The sequence below is a fragment of the Chenopodium album genome, chromosome 23 (genome assembly GCF_948465745.1).
Source record: "Chenopodium album chromosome 23, dcCheAlbu1.1, whole genome shotgun sequence".
NCBI lineage: Eukaryota > Viridiplantae > Streptophyta > Magnoliopsida > Caryophyllales > Amaranthaceae > Chenopodium > Chenopodium album.
The window spans coordinates 19,238,003-19,249,507 of NC_137856.1; the positions used below are offsets into that span (position 1 = coordinate 19,238,003).

Consider the following 11,505-nt stretch of genomic DNA (forward strand, 5'->3'; position numbering starts at 1 on the left):
CTGGTCGTTTTCTGGCTAAAAACCGAGTCCTAAAAGGGTAAAACCATTTCCAGAACACCTTTTCCACCCAAAATTCACTATTTTTGGGTCGAAATCTGGGTTCGGGAGCTGAAGATAGCTCTAATACGAGGTAAAATTTGAAAAACGAGTTACTAATCTAATTAGCAACTTAAAACCAGAAAAAATAAGCCATAATGACACCTTGAAAAAAATTATGATTTTAAAATAAACGAGCGAGGCTCCGATACCGCTGTTGAGGTTTGGTGAGTCCGACTCACCGCGGAAACAAACCCAAAACCAAGACCGCACTCGCAATAAATAAAACCATAAACATAATTAAATTAATCACAAGATTAAGATAAGCTAATTACCTTTGACGCATGCTTCGCTCCAAATGAGCTCTTACTTGAAAGCTTCAAGTCCCGCTCGCACGGAGACCTCCAACGAAGTCCACCCGCACCAACAAAACCGACTAGGTCCAATGTCTTGGGGTTAGCAAGACCCGACCAACAAAACCCGAGTAATTATATTGAGTTCAAAGGTTTTCACTAATTGTGATGCCTTTTCCAACTCTTACTCAAGCATCTTTCCCAATGCCCATACTTGGGTATTTATAGGAAATGATGGGAGTATCATTTACTCTCCTATCAATGTGGGATAGTATGATTTTTCCATTTTATTTTAAAGCTAAAATAAAATCAATAATCAAGCTAGTAATAAATCAACAAGTGGCAAGCTCATGTGAGTGGTTAGGTGAGGACCACTTGGAGAAGGGGGGGACCAAACTTGCTCCCCACTCCCTCTCCCATAACCGGCCACCTCACTCCCCACACACTCAAGGACCACAAGCCACATGGCACCCACCCTTGGGCACCAAGGCAGCCAAGGTGGGCTGCCATGTGCTGCTGTCCGTGACAGCCACGCCCAGCAAGCCCAGCAAGCCCAGCACTCGCATGCGGGCTGCCAGCCGCTGCTGGCCAGCACGCCCAGCATGCTTGTGTGGGCTGCTGCTGCTGGCCTTGTGCCTTGGCCAGCGCTGCTAGGCAGCAAGCAATGGCCTAGCCATGCTGCTGCTAGCTGTGGCGAGCTGGCGCGCCTAGCGTGCTAGCTCCAGCAGCTTGTTGCGGCATGGCTTGCTAGCCATTGCGCGCACAAGGCTGCGCCTAGCATGCTAGCACGCACTAGGCAGCGCCTAGCCTTGCGATGCCAGCATGAGTGCGCTAGCACGCACCAGCCAGCCTAGGCTCGGCTTGGTGCGCATGCTAGCCACCATGCTAGGCTATACGCCCTTAGCACTCGGTTTGCTTGGGCATTCCGATGCTAGGGGTATTTTGGTCTTTTGTTGATTTATTACTATTTCTCGTCTCGTCTTTCACTATTTTTCGACTCGACTTCCGACGCTCGGTTTCGACGCTCTAAGCTCGAATTTCCGACGTCTAAATAAATATTACTCGGTCGACTCATTAATTCCTTCCGAATTAATTCGTCGTTTCGGTTTGTTGAATGCTTGGGTGTGACCCGAAGGGTTCAGTCAAGATTAAGCTGTAACATTAATTATCCATTAATATTACTGATCGGAAGCGGCCTCCACCCAGGCATTCCGATCACTTGACCTTACTGAATATATTAGCTTTCTAATAATTCTGAACCCGCTAACGGAATAGTACACTTGTTCGAAGGACACCATTCCTTTCACAAGCTTGGGGGGAATATTGTGTGTTTGTGTTGAATAAGCTTGGGGGAATGGCATTAGTGGTATTTTTGCTTGATATTTAGTGAATTCTTGAGTTATTTTTGAGTGTCGGCCGCACTTTTTGCTTCACTTAGGAATTATCACCAAATTTAAAATTTTTACCCCGCCTTAACCCTTAGCCTTACGTTACAACCAATAAAAAGACCCTTAGACTCTAGTGGGTTAGGTCAAAAGAACGGTGGAGGGAGATAGACTTCAAACCTATGGAAAGAGTATGCATAGTTGAGATGTCGGGATTACCTTCTCAAATTTGTCATTTCTTTATTTTTTTCCGGTTCCTTCGTGGAATCTTGAGAAGCTAGCTTAAGGGTTGATTTGAAGCTAGTGGAGAGAACGTGGCCCGTTTGGTTGGGGCTAGGGTGGATTGAAACCTAAGTAGTTCTCTATGCTTAGCATGTGTTATGTTTCAATCAACCATTGACATCTTGGAACGTGCATACATTTGTCCATTTAGAAAGGTTTGCATTCATTAGTACTTGTCCTTATCTCTTGTCCATATATAAGCTTGTGTTTTGCTTTTTCTCCTCGTGTTTCCTTTCCTTTTCATTTTGTTGCCTTGCCTTGGCTTTTGTCGAGAGTTGTGGGGTAAGCTCTTAGGAAACCCTCACGAGACCTCACTCGTCCTCATAGGCGACTTTGGGGTTTTAAGGGCTTGTTGTAGCTAAAAACAACCGTGATTCCTACGACAGTGAGTTAGTGTACATTCTTTCTCTTTGTTTCTATTTTTGTTTCTTTTGCTTTCAATAATTCCTTCTTGTTCTCTTTTGTCTTAGCTTTGCTCGAGGACGAGCAAAGGTTTAGCTTGGGGGAATTTGATGTCACTCCTAAGGAGTAGTTTTAGAGTCTTTTTCGTGTTTAATTATTTTCCCTTATTTTCCTTTTATTCTCTTCAATCAATCAATCAATCAATCAAAGCCTTAATCCCAAAAGTGGGGTCGGCTAACATGAACCAAGTTTGATTATTCCGTGTAGTCATCAACATAAATCTTTCTTGTTTTCTCTTTAATAAAGTTTCTAGTTTATTTTGGTAATTTTGGTGTGTTTTAGTTTATTTTCTTTATTTTATTAGTTTTAGTCTATTTTCCTATTTTATTTTATTTATTTCTATTTTATTTATTTTATTTTATTTGTCTTGGTTTTATTTTATTTCGTCCTTTTTCTATTTTCATTTTTATTTATTTCTTTTTTTATTTATCTTATTCTATGTCCCGGTTCCCCAAGGTTTATTTTTGGTTGTGTAGGTATGTTTTCGGGTTGAAGCACGGATTTCAAAGTCAAGTGGTTTGCATTGGATGTTCGAGACCCGAGTCAATCAAATGCATAAGCTGCTGCTCTTCCCTAATTCTGCTGCCAGCCTAACTTACACCACCCTTCGTCTTAACCTACACCACAACGCGCAGCACAACTCACCCACAAATACACCAGCAGCATCTTCCCTGCTCCTAGCCACCTCTCGCATCACCAGCCACAAAAACAACAACGATAACTGCAACATCAACAACAACTTCCATCAGCCAACACCAACATCGCAACTCCCCTAATTCTACCACAACCACCACCAATTAAACCCCGCAACTCACGCAGCACAAAGCTCAACCTCCCCTGCTGCTCCAACCTCAACAACACCTCATGCACCCATCTCCCCTGTTCCCTTGCTTCACCCCGCAACACCACACACACACCACAGCATCAACCACCTCCAATCATCACCAGAAATTACCACCGAAACCACCACACAACACCACCAACAGCAACACCAATTACAACTAGCAGCAACCCCTGCTCCAATTCACACACCTCGCGCAACCCCAACAACCACCAGCAATCACAACCACAACTCACAATCAACCAGCCGTACACAGCCACCACAATTACGTTCCCCCGCACCACCTCAACAACAACAAAACGACCACCAACAATCAGCAGCTTCAACCAACGCAACTCCAATTGCGACTACCCAGACCTTCGCGGCCGCGCAACTCTGTCAGAAGGCGCACAAATTGAGTCCGAAATCAGAGTCGAGGTAGAAGCTATCGCGCGACCTCTGTGCGGCGTCTGTGCGGGCGCGCAATTATGGGTTAATCACGAGCTTCTCACGCGAGTTTTAATGAAAATTTAACGGCCTTGATTGATTGAAGCTGATCGACGGTGATGATTGATGATGGTGAATGGCGGTTGAATGGTGGTGATGGTGATGAATGGAAATCAGGGAGCCGAAGAGAAGGAAATAGGGTCTGATGGTTCGTGATTTTTTGGGGAATTGGTGGGTTTTATTTTTATTTCTTTTTCTTTTATTTTTATTTCTTTTCCTTTTCCTTTTCTTATTTTCTTTTCTCTTTATTTCTTTTCCCTTTTATTTTCTTTTTATTTCCTTTTATTTCTTTATTTTCTTCTTTTACTTTCTATTTTTCCTAGTTTTGAAGTGAGTATAAATACCCATTTTTGGGGGTAATAAAAGGGGGATCCATTTTTATTCTACTCTCTAATTAGTTTTAGGAGAGCTTCTCTCTCTAAGTTTAGCTTAGGATTAGAGTAGTTTATAGAGAGAAAGTGAGGGTTTCACCATTGTTGAGCTTGGATTTTGAAGAAGAAGATTGATCATCTTGTTTGTAGACTTTCATCTTCAATCAATGAGAATCTCTAACTCTCTCTCCTCTATTTTTATTGTTTTATTTTGATTATTATTTTTGTTGTTGGTATTGCTTGTTGATCATGTTGATTCTTGATTATTTGTTGATTAATCTTGTTATTGTCATGATTAGTGAGTAATATCCCCATTGAGGGGATGGTTGTGGTGTAGTTGGATCTTGAGCATGTTCTAGGTTTAGAATTGATTTAATTTGTGATTAAAGTCTTTATATGCTTGATATTCTTTAATCTTCTTGCAAGTGCACATTGTTGGTTGATTAAAGGTGAATCTTTGCTAACAATAAACGGAAGTTGACTTAGTTAAGGTTCATTATTATTGATTGTTATTTAATAGTACCTCCTAGTATATGGTTCTAATGTGGAAACATAGAGGCTATGTTAGGAGAAGCCAATTGACCCCGGAAGGCGGCTAGATTGGACCCTTTATTTCGATATTTGAGCATGTTTAGTTCATAATTAATTCAACTTCTATGCTTTTGTTTATGTTCAAGTGAATGCTATACCTAAACCATTTCCCTTAATGTTTTATTTCTTGTTTTAGCATTTTTAGACTTAAGTTTATTTATCTTCTATTCCGGACTAGCTTAATTGTCGATAACATTTGGTGGTGTTTATCCCTTCTCTGTGGTTCGACCCCTATGCTTGCCTTATACTCGTATTAGGTTTGTTGAGGTTGTATAAATTGTATTTGATCTAGGTGTAGTACTCTTTTGACGACGCGATTATTCCCTTGTCAGTTTCACACTATAATGGATGTTAAGGATAAAACTAAAGTCAATGTGAAAGCAAAAAGAGACTTGGGGGAGTATTATAAACGACGAAAATTGGAGGCGCAAGATGTTGTTAATAGTAAAGGGGAAAAAAGGACTTTAAAACCGAATGCTCCTTTTGTGTTGCCTAAAGAGAAAAGGAAACTTATTTGTGAATGGGTGAAGAAATTAAAGTTTCCTGATGGATATGCTTCTAATTTAGGTAGATGCGTTGATTTAAAGGAGTGTAAGCTATTCGGTATGAAAAATCATGATTGTCATGTTTTTATGCAACGATTGCTACCAGCGGTATTTAAAGACTTGTTACCCTTGAATGTGTAGAATATTATTACTGAGTTGAGCCTATTTTTTAGAGATGTTTGCTCCACCACCTTAAAAATTACTGACATGGTGCGATTGGAAGAAAATATTCCTGAAATTATTTACAAATTAGAGAGAATATTTCCGCCTGGTTTTTTTAATAGTATGGAGCATCTTCCTATTCATTTGCCTTATGAGGCAAAAATTGGTGGGCCGGTTCAATATAGGTGGATGTACCCTTTTGAGAGGTAATTATATAAAATTCATCTTTTACTTTATTTTTCAAAAATTAATTTGAAGATACTTAGCATTTTTTATTATAAGTTTTTGTACCATTTAAAGAAGAAAGTGGGTAAAAAAAGCGCGAGTGGAAGCCTCAATTTGTAATGCCTACCTACTCGAGGAGGTAACAAATTTTTGCTCCCTTTATTTTGAAGAAGAAGTTGACTCTAAGGTGAAGGATTAAGGATTGGGTGCACATGCTGAAAGTGAATTGAACAATAATCCTGACATACATGAGATGTTCTCTTCAACTTTTGGACATAGTTCGTCAGAAGGTCAACTTTGTTTCCTTGTTGAAAAAGATTACAAAGTTGCTCACCGATATGTTCTAAGTAATTGTGAAACTCTACAGCAATATGAAAGCTAAATTTCTATAAAAGTACCATAACTTTTTGCTCGTAACATATCTATATGTTTACATACTAATATAATTAACAGTTTGTTTGAAGAACAAATGATCAGAGAACATAGATGCCAAAGTTCAGATGAAGTTGGGATCAAATATGAAGACATATATCCTGATTGGTTCAAAGATTATGTAAGTCACTTAACTAATATAAAATACTAATTAAATATATGATTAACTAGTGTTTTTACCATGTTTATATATGACCGTAATGACATTTTGAACCTTTAATTAATATAGTTATTGGAAAAGGGCATAAAAAATGACATTGTTTGCTCGTTAGCATTTGGACCACTAACAAGAGTTCGAAAATTTAATCACTATCACATCAATGGATATCATTTTCATACTCTTTCTCATGGAAAAAACAAGTCAACTATGAATTATGGTATATGTGTGAAAAGTGTCTAAGGAAGTGATTGTTATGGAATTCTACAAGAAATAATAGAGTTAACTTATGTTGGAGCAAGAAAGCGTTATACAACAGTGTTGTTTAAGTGTGAATGGTTTGATGTTGGACCTGGCATTAGGATACATGATAAGTATAATCTTGTTGAGGTGAACCATTCAAAACGATATCCAAAGTATGATCCATTCGTACTGGCATATCAAGTCGAACAAGTATATTATACTCCTTGTCCTAGTAGTAGTAGTAGTAGTAGTAATGAAAGAAATCAGTTGTGGTTTGTTTTCAACATTAAGGCAAGAGGAGTTATTGATGCGCCCGTTGAGCCTAATGCATTCCAAGTTGCTTCAATTGAAAATCCTCCTTTGTTATCTGAATTTAAAGTAGGTGAGGAAGAAGCCCAAGAGCTTTCTTGTAATGAATATGAGGAAGTGGAAGAGGGAGAGGATGAGGAATTAGAGGAAGATGATGATGAAGAGAAAGATGAAGAAAATACTTCATTTTATATTGGACATTTTACTTTTTACTTTGGTTTATCTTAATTTTCAAATATTTTTAATGCCTTTAACTTCTTGTTATTGTAATTTTGATAATTAAATTTTATATTATATGAAATTTATATCATATAGTTAATATTACTTCTTTAGTATATTTAACTCTTATAGTGCCTATATTACCTTGTCTTTTCTCATTTTCTAGTGTGCAGATACACAAAAATGATTCTAACTAGAGGTGGCTTTAATGGGAGGGGTCCAATCATTAGGCGTCAACCTAATGTTTCATCACAACATTCTTCTCAACAAACACCATCACATGGTGAAATGAATGATAATTCTCATATGGAAGAACTATATAGGGATCAAGAGGAGATGGAAATTGATGATGCAGATGGTGCTGGCTATAACGAAAATGAAGAGGAAGTAGAGTTTCTTGATGACACGGGTAATCCAGATGCTTCTCAAGTATTGCACAAAACTAAGGGACTATGGTGAGTAACCTTAGTTAATACAATTGAATTGGTATATATATATATATTTCTTGTTTCTAATTTTAGTGTTTATGAAACAGGTTTCATTCTCATGAAGTTGTGGATGAAGTTGTTGAAACTTCATATAAGACTTATTTTATGGGGCCATGGATTAACTGGGCTAAGGTACCGAAAGAAGAAAAAGCAATTTGGTGGAAAGCCTTTAAGGTATTTTTCATTATGAAAAATGATAATTTTTAACAATTCAAAATCAATTTTTCCTTTAATAAATTATATATCACTAACAAGTGGTGCATCATTGCTCAAAAGGCTAAGTTCTCTTGGGATCCTTCAATGGCAAAAATGGTAAAGAAAGGATGGCAGCAAAAATGTTCGAGACGCCTTTCTAATGTGGTGAGTAAGATGTTCACAATAAAAGGTTATCGTGCTAAATGGTGTCACCCAAGCATTAGGAAACGACTTGCAGCTATTAGAGCAACTGATACCTTCAAAAAGAAGTCTGCTCAATATTTGTTAAATAGAAAGAGGCTTGGGAAAGAAATGCCAATCCATTGCCAAGGATCAAAATCAACCGAACAAATTAAGATTGAATTGGTATGTCATTTACAGAATGATTTATAACTTGATATTTGATGTTTTATTAGTTATTCAAAGAAGGATTGTGATCCCCAAATGAGTAATAGTGTAATCTATCAATTGTTGGTATGAATGATCTAATTAGTGGAAACTAATGGATCCTTTTTTTTTCCTTATCAAATAGGGTTGCTGCTGCGGCGGTGCTATGGCAGTAGTGCTGCTGCCCTGCTTCGGTAGTGCTGCTGCTGCTGTGCTGTGGAAGTGCAGCTGCTGCAGTGCTGCGGCAGTGCAGCTGCTAGAGTGCTGTTACAATGCAGCTGCTCTGTTGCGGCAGGGCAGCTGCTGCAGTGCTTCTGCAGTGAGCTGCTACTGCTCTGTTGCGGTGCTGTGGCACTGCTACTGCAGTGTTGTGGCAGTGCTTTCATTACACTCAATTAGCTTTGTTAATTAATGAGTGACATTTATGGCACTCATTTGGTTCCTTTTTGGATGATTTCTATTTCATTTTATCTCTCTTTTCTTTAGTTTTCCTTAGTTTTATTCTTGTTTTCTTCATTTTATGCTTTTTGTAGTTAGTTTCTCTATTTCATGCTTTTTCTAGTTTACTTGTTATTTTTCTCTTTACTTGCTTTTTATCATTTGTTTGTAGGTGGTAATTGATTGTCCAAAGAATTCCCGAGTTTCCTCTCTATGAGCTTTCATTGTTTTCATGCCTAGAGATGGTGCAAGAAGCTTCAAGTCAAGGGTGGATCCAAGAGGCAAGCTTCAAGGCTTTGTATATGCCTTCTTTATGGCTTATACTTTTCAAGAAATTCAAGAAAGTTTCTGCCTACTTTGTCCTCCATCATCTTCATATAGGATGTGTGCACCGCTTGAGCTAGGACGAAGAGAAGAAGGGGGAAAGACCCAGCCAGTTGCGGGCGCACCAAGGGAGTGTGCGGCCGCACACCTGGTGTGTGCGGGCGCGCCAACCTGGGTGTGTCCCGTGCGCACCATTCTCTCTCCTCCGAGCGCCCGCACTTTCGAGGGTTTATTTTTGGGCGTCAATACCGACCTCTTCTTTGTATATATATTTATTTCTACCTATTTTTAGTAAGAAGTTTTTTAGATTGAATTTGATAGTTAATTTTGGGAGAATTTTAGAGAGAGAAACTCATGATTTTTGGTGATTGCTCAAAAATTCCTCATTGTATTTGATCTTTAGATCAAAGTTTTGTAAGGATCTTCTTCTTGATTTCAATACAAGTTTGATTCTAGTTGATTTCATTTGTTTTCCATGTTATTGATGATTGATTTGGTTATTGATTGAATTTTGATTGATTTTGATTGATTGTTGGTTTAATCTTTGATTTCAATTATGTTGATGATGAAATTGATGATTGTTGTAGTTTTGATCTTGATTTCTATGGCTAGTGAGTAGTTTCCTAGCTAGGGAAATGGTGAAGCATGTTTGAATAATGGATTAGTGTAATTTGGGGATAATTGATGGAGTTGATGATATGATTAAATTTGGTTGATAATTCATGTGCATGTGTGTGATTAATTGAGGTTTGGCCATCTTTGATTATTGCACTAGATTGCATTGTGAGCTTGCTATGATACGGACCATTGATTAGTAACTTGCAATTTCACGATTGAGGTGCTTTGTGACGTTCCCTAGGTAGTGTTTAGCGTAGTTGACGCTAGTTAGACCTCTAGGTGAACCATCTTAGTATGATCTTTTGGATACATGATGATCTTCCTTCATATCACTTGACTTAGTCGGTTTGACCTCCCAAATTACCATTTTCCATTACAATTACATGTGGATCCATTGCCCTAGTGTCTTTAGATTGATTTCGTATAAGTTCTTGCTGCATTTAGCTCTAGCTCTAGCTCTAGTTTCCTTCATAAACTCCTTTTATTTGACTTCCAAATAGCTTGACTTAGGCATTGTGCATTCGACCTCCATTCCTTTGGGTTCGACCTTGACTTACCACTACACTAAATAGGGGTTTGTTAAGTTACAAATTTTGTTTGATTGGGTAGGGTGGTAGCCCAACGACCTACCGTTCTCCTTCTCATCAAAATGGCGCCGTTGCCGGGGAATGGTGCTTTGAGTGCATGTTGTTGTTGAGTCTATTTCATTTCATTTGCAAAATACAAAAAGATTTTACACTTTAGGCTACACTTGTAGCCGTGCTACTCATATTTTCTTTGACTTTTGTATGCATAGGTCCCGAGATCGCTCATTTGTTCCCTTTGATCCGGAGATTGAAAGAACTCTCTGAAGGAGGAGAGTAGCAAACAAGACCTTGGATTATATTTCCTCAAGCGAAGAAGAGATGGAACAAGAGCAAGTCATGGGATAACAACCAAGAGTTGCCTTGAAAGAATTGGGAGTACCCGGTGCATATAGGTTCGAGAGCGGCATAGCTCCACCTACTACACCGGCAAACGACTTTAAAATTCGGCCGGCAATGATCACCCTAATAGAGAGGAGACAATATAGCGGGGCAAAGAACGAGAGCCCATTGAACCATCTTAAGAAGTTTGAAAAATATTGTAACACGATCAAGGTTAATGGAGTGTCTCAAGAATTCATCCGCCTTAAGTTGTTCCATTTTTCTCTCTTAAGAAGGTCTTTGGAATGGCTAGACAAAGAGGTGAAGCCCAATTCATTGAGAACTTGGGATGATGTTACTAAAGCTTTCTTGTCTCGTTTCTATCCTCAAAAGAAAACGACGGAGGCAAGAGCTTTAATTCAAGGATTCAAGCAAAAGCCAAATGAGAGTCTTTATGAGGCGTGGGACAGATTCAAGGAGTACCAAAGAGAGTGTCCTCACCACGGAATTCCAACATATCAATTGATCCAAATCTTCTACGGTGGTTTGAGTCCTCAAGGCAAGGCATGCCTTGATGGAGGGGCCGGTGGTCCAATCATGAACAAAACCGAAGAAGAAGTTGTGGAAATAATAGAGGATGTGGTGACTTACTATAGAAATTGGCAAGATGGGGAAGAGATTCTTCAAGTAAGCAATCTTCGTTGTATTCGGTGGACTTTCTCAATGCCATCAACAATCTTTCCTCTCAAATGACAAACTTAGGAAAGGAAATGACGGCGATCAAGGCTAAGTTGGAGAGTGTTTCTTCCTCTTCCCAAGCTCCAAATCTTCCCTCCCAAATTAAGGGGAGAGGTACTTCTTCTTACTCTCAAACTCCTTCTACTTCACATAATATGCCTATGGGATGTTTGTTTTGTGATGTATGTGGATCATATGACCATGATTCTAGCAATTGCAACAATGAATGTGTTGATGAATTTGACAACAATGAGTGTGAACATGTTAATTTTGTGTCAAACAACAATGTTCAAAGGTTTGATAATCAAAGAGG

The 11,505-nt window shown here is 38.7% G+C and overlaps 1 non-coding gene across 1 annotated transcript; it reads right to left on the reverse strand.

Moving 5' to 3' along the window:
• Nucleotides 1–10,857: 10,857 nt before the first annotated feature.
• Nucleotides 10,858–10,963, reverse strand: LOC145609833 (small nucleolar RNA R71). Its single transcript, XR_014106116.1, has one exon. It is a non-coding gene; the product is annotated as a small nucleolar RNA R71 (small nucleolar RNA).
• Between the last annotated feature and the right edge of the window lie 542 nt (nt 10,964–11,505).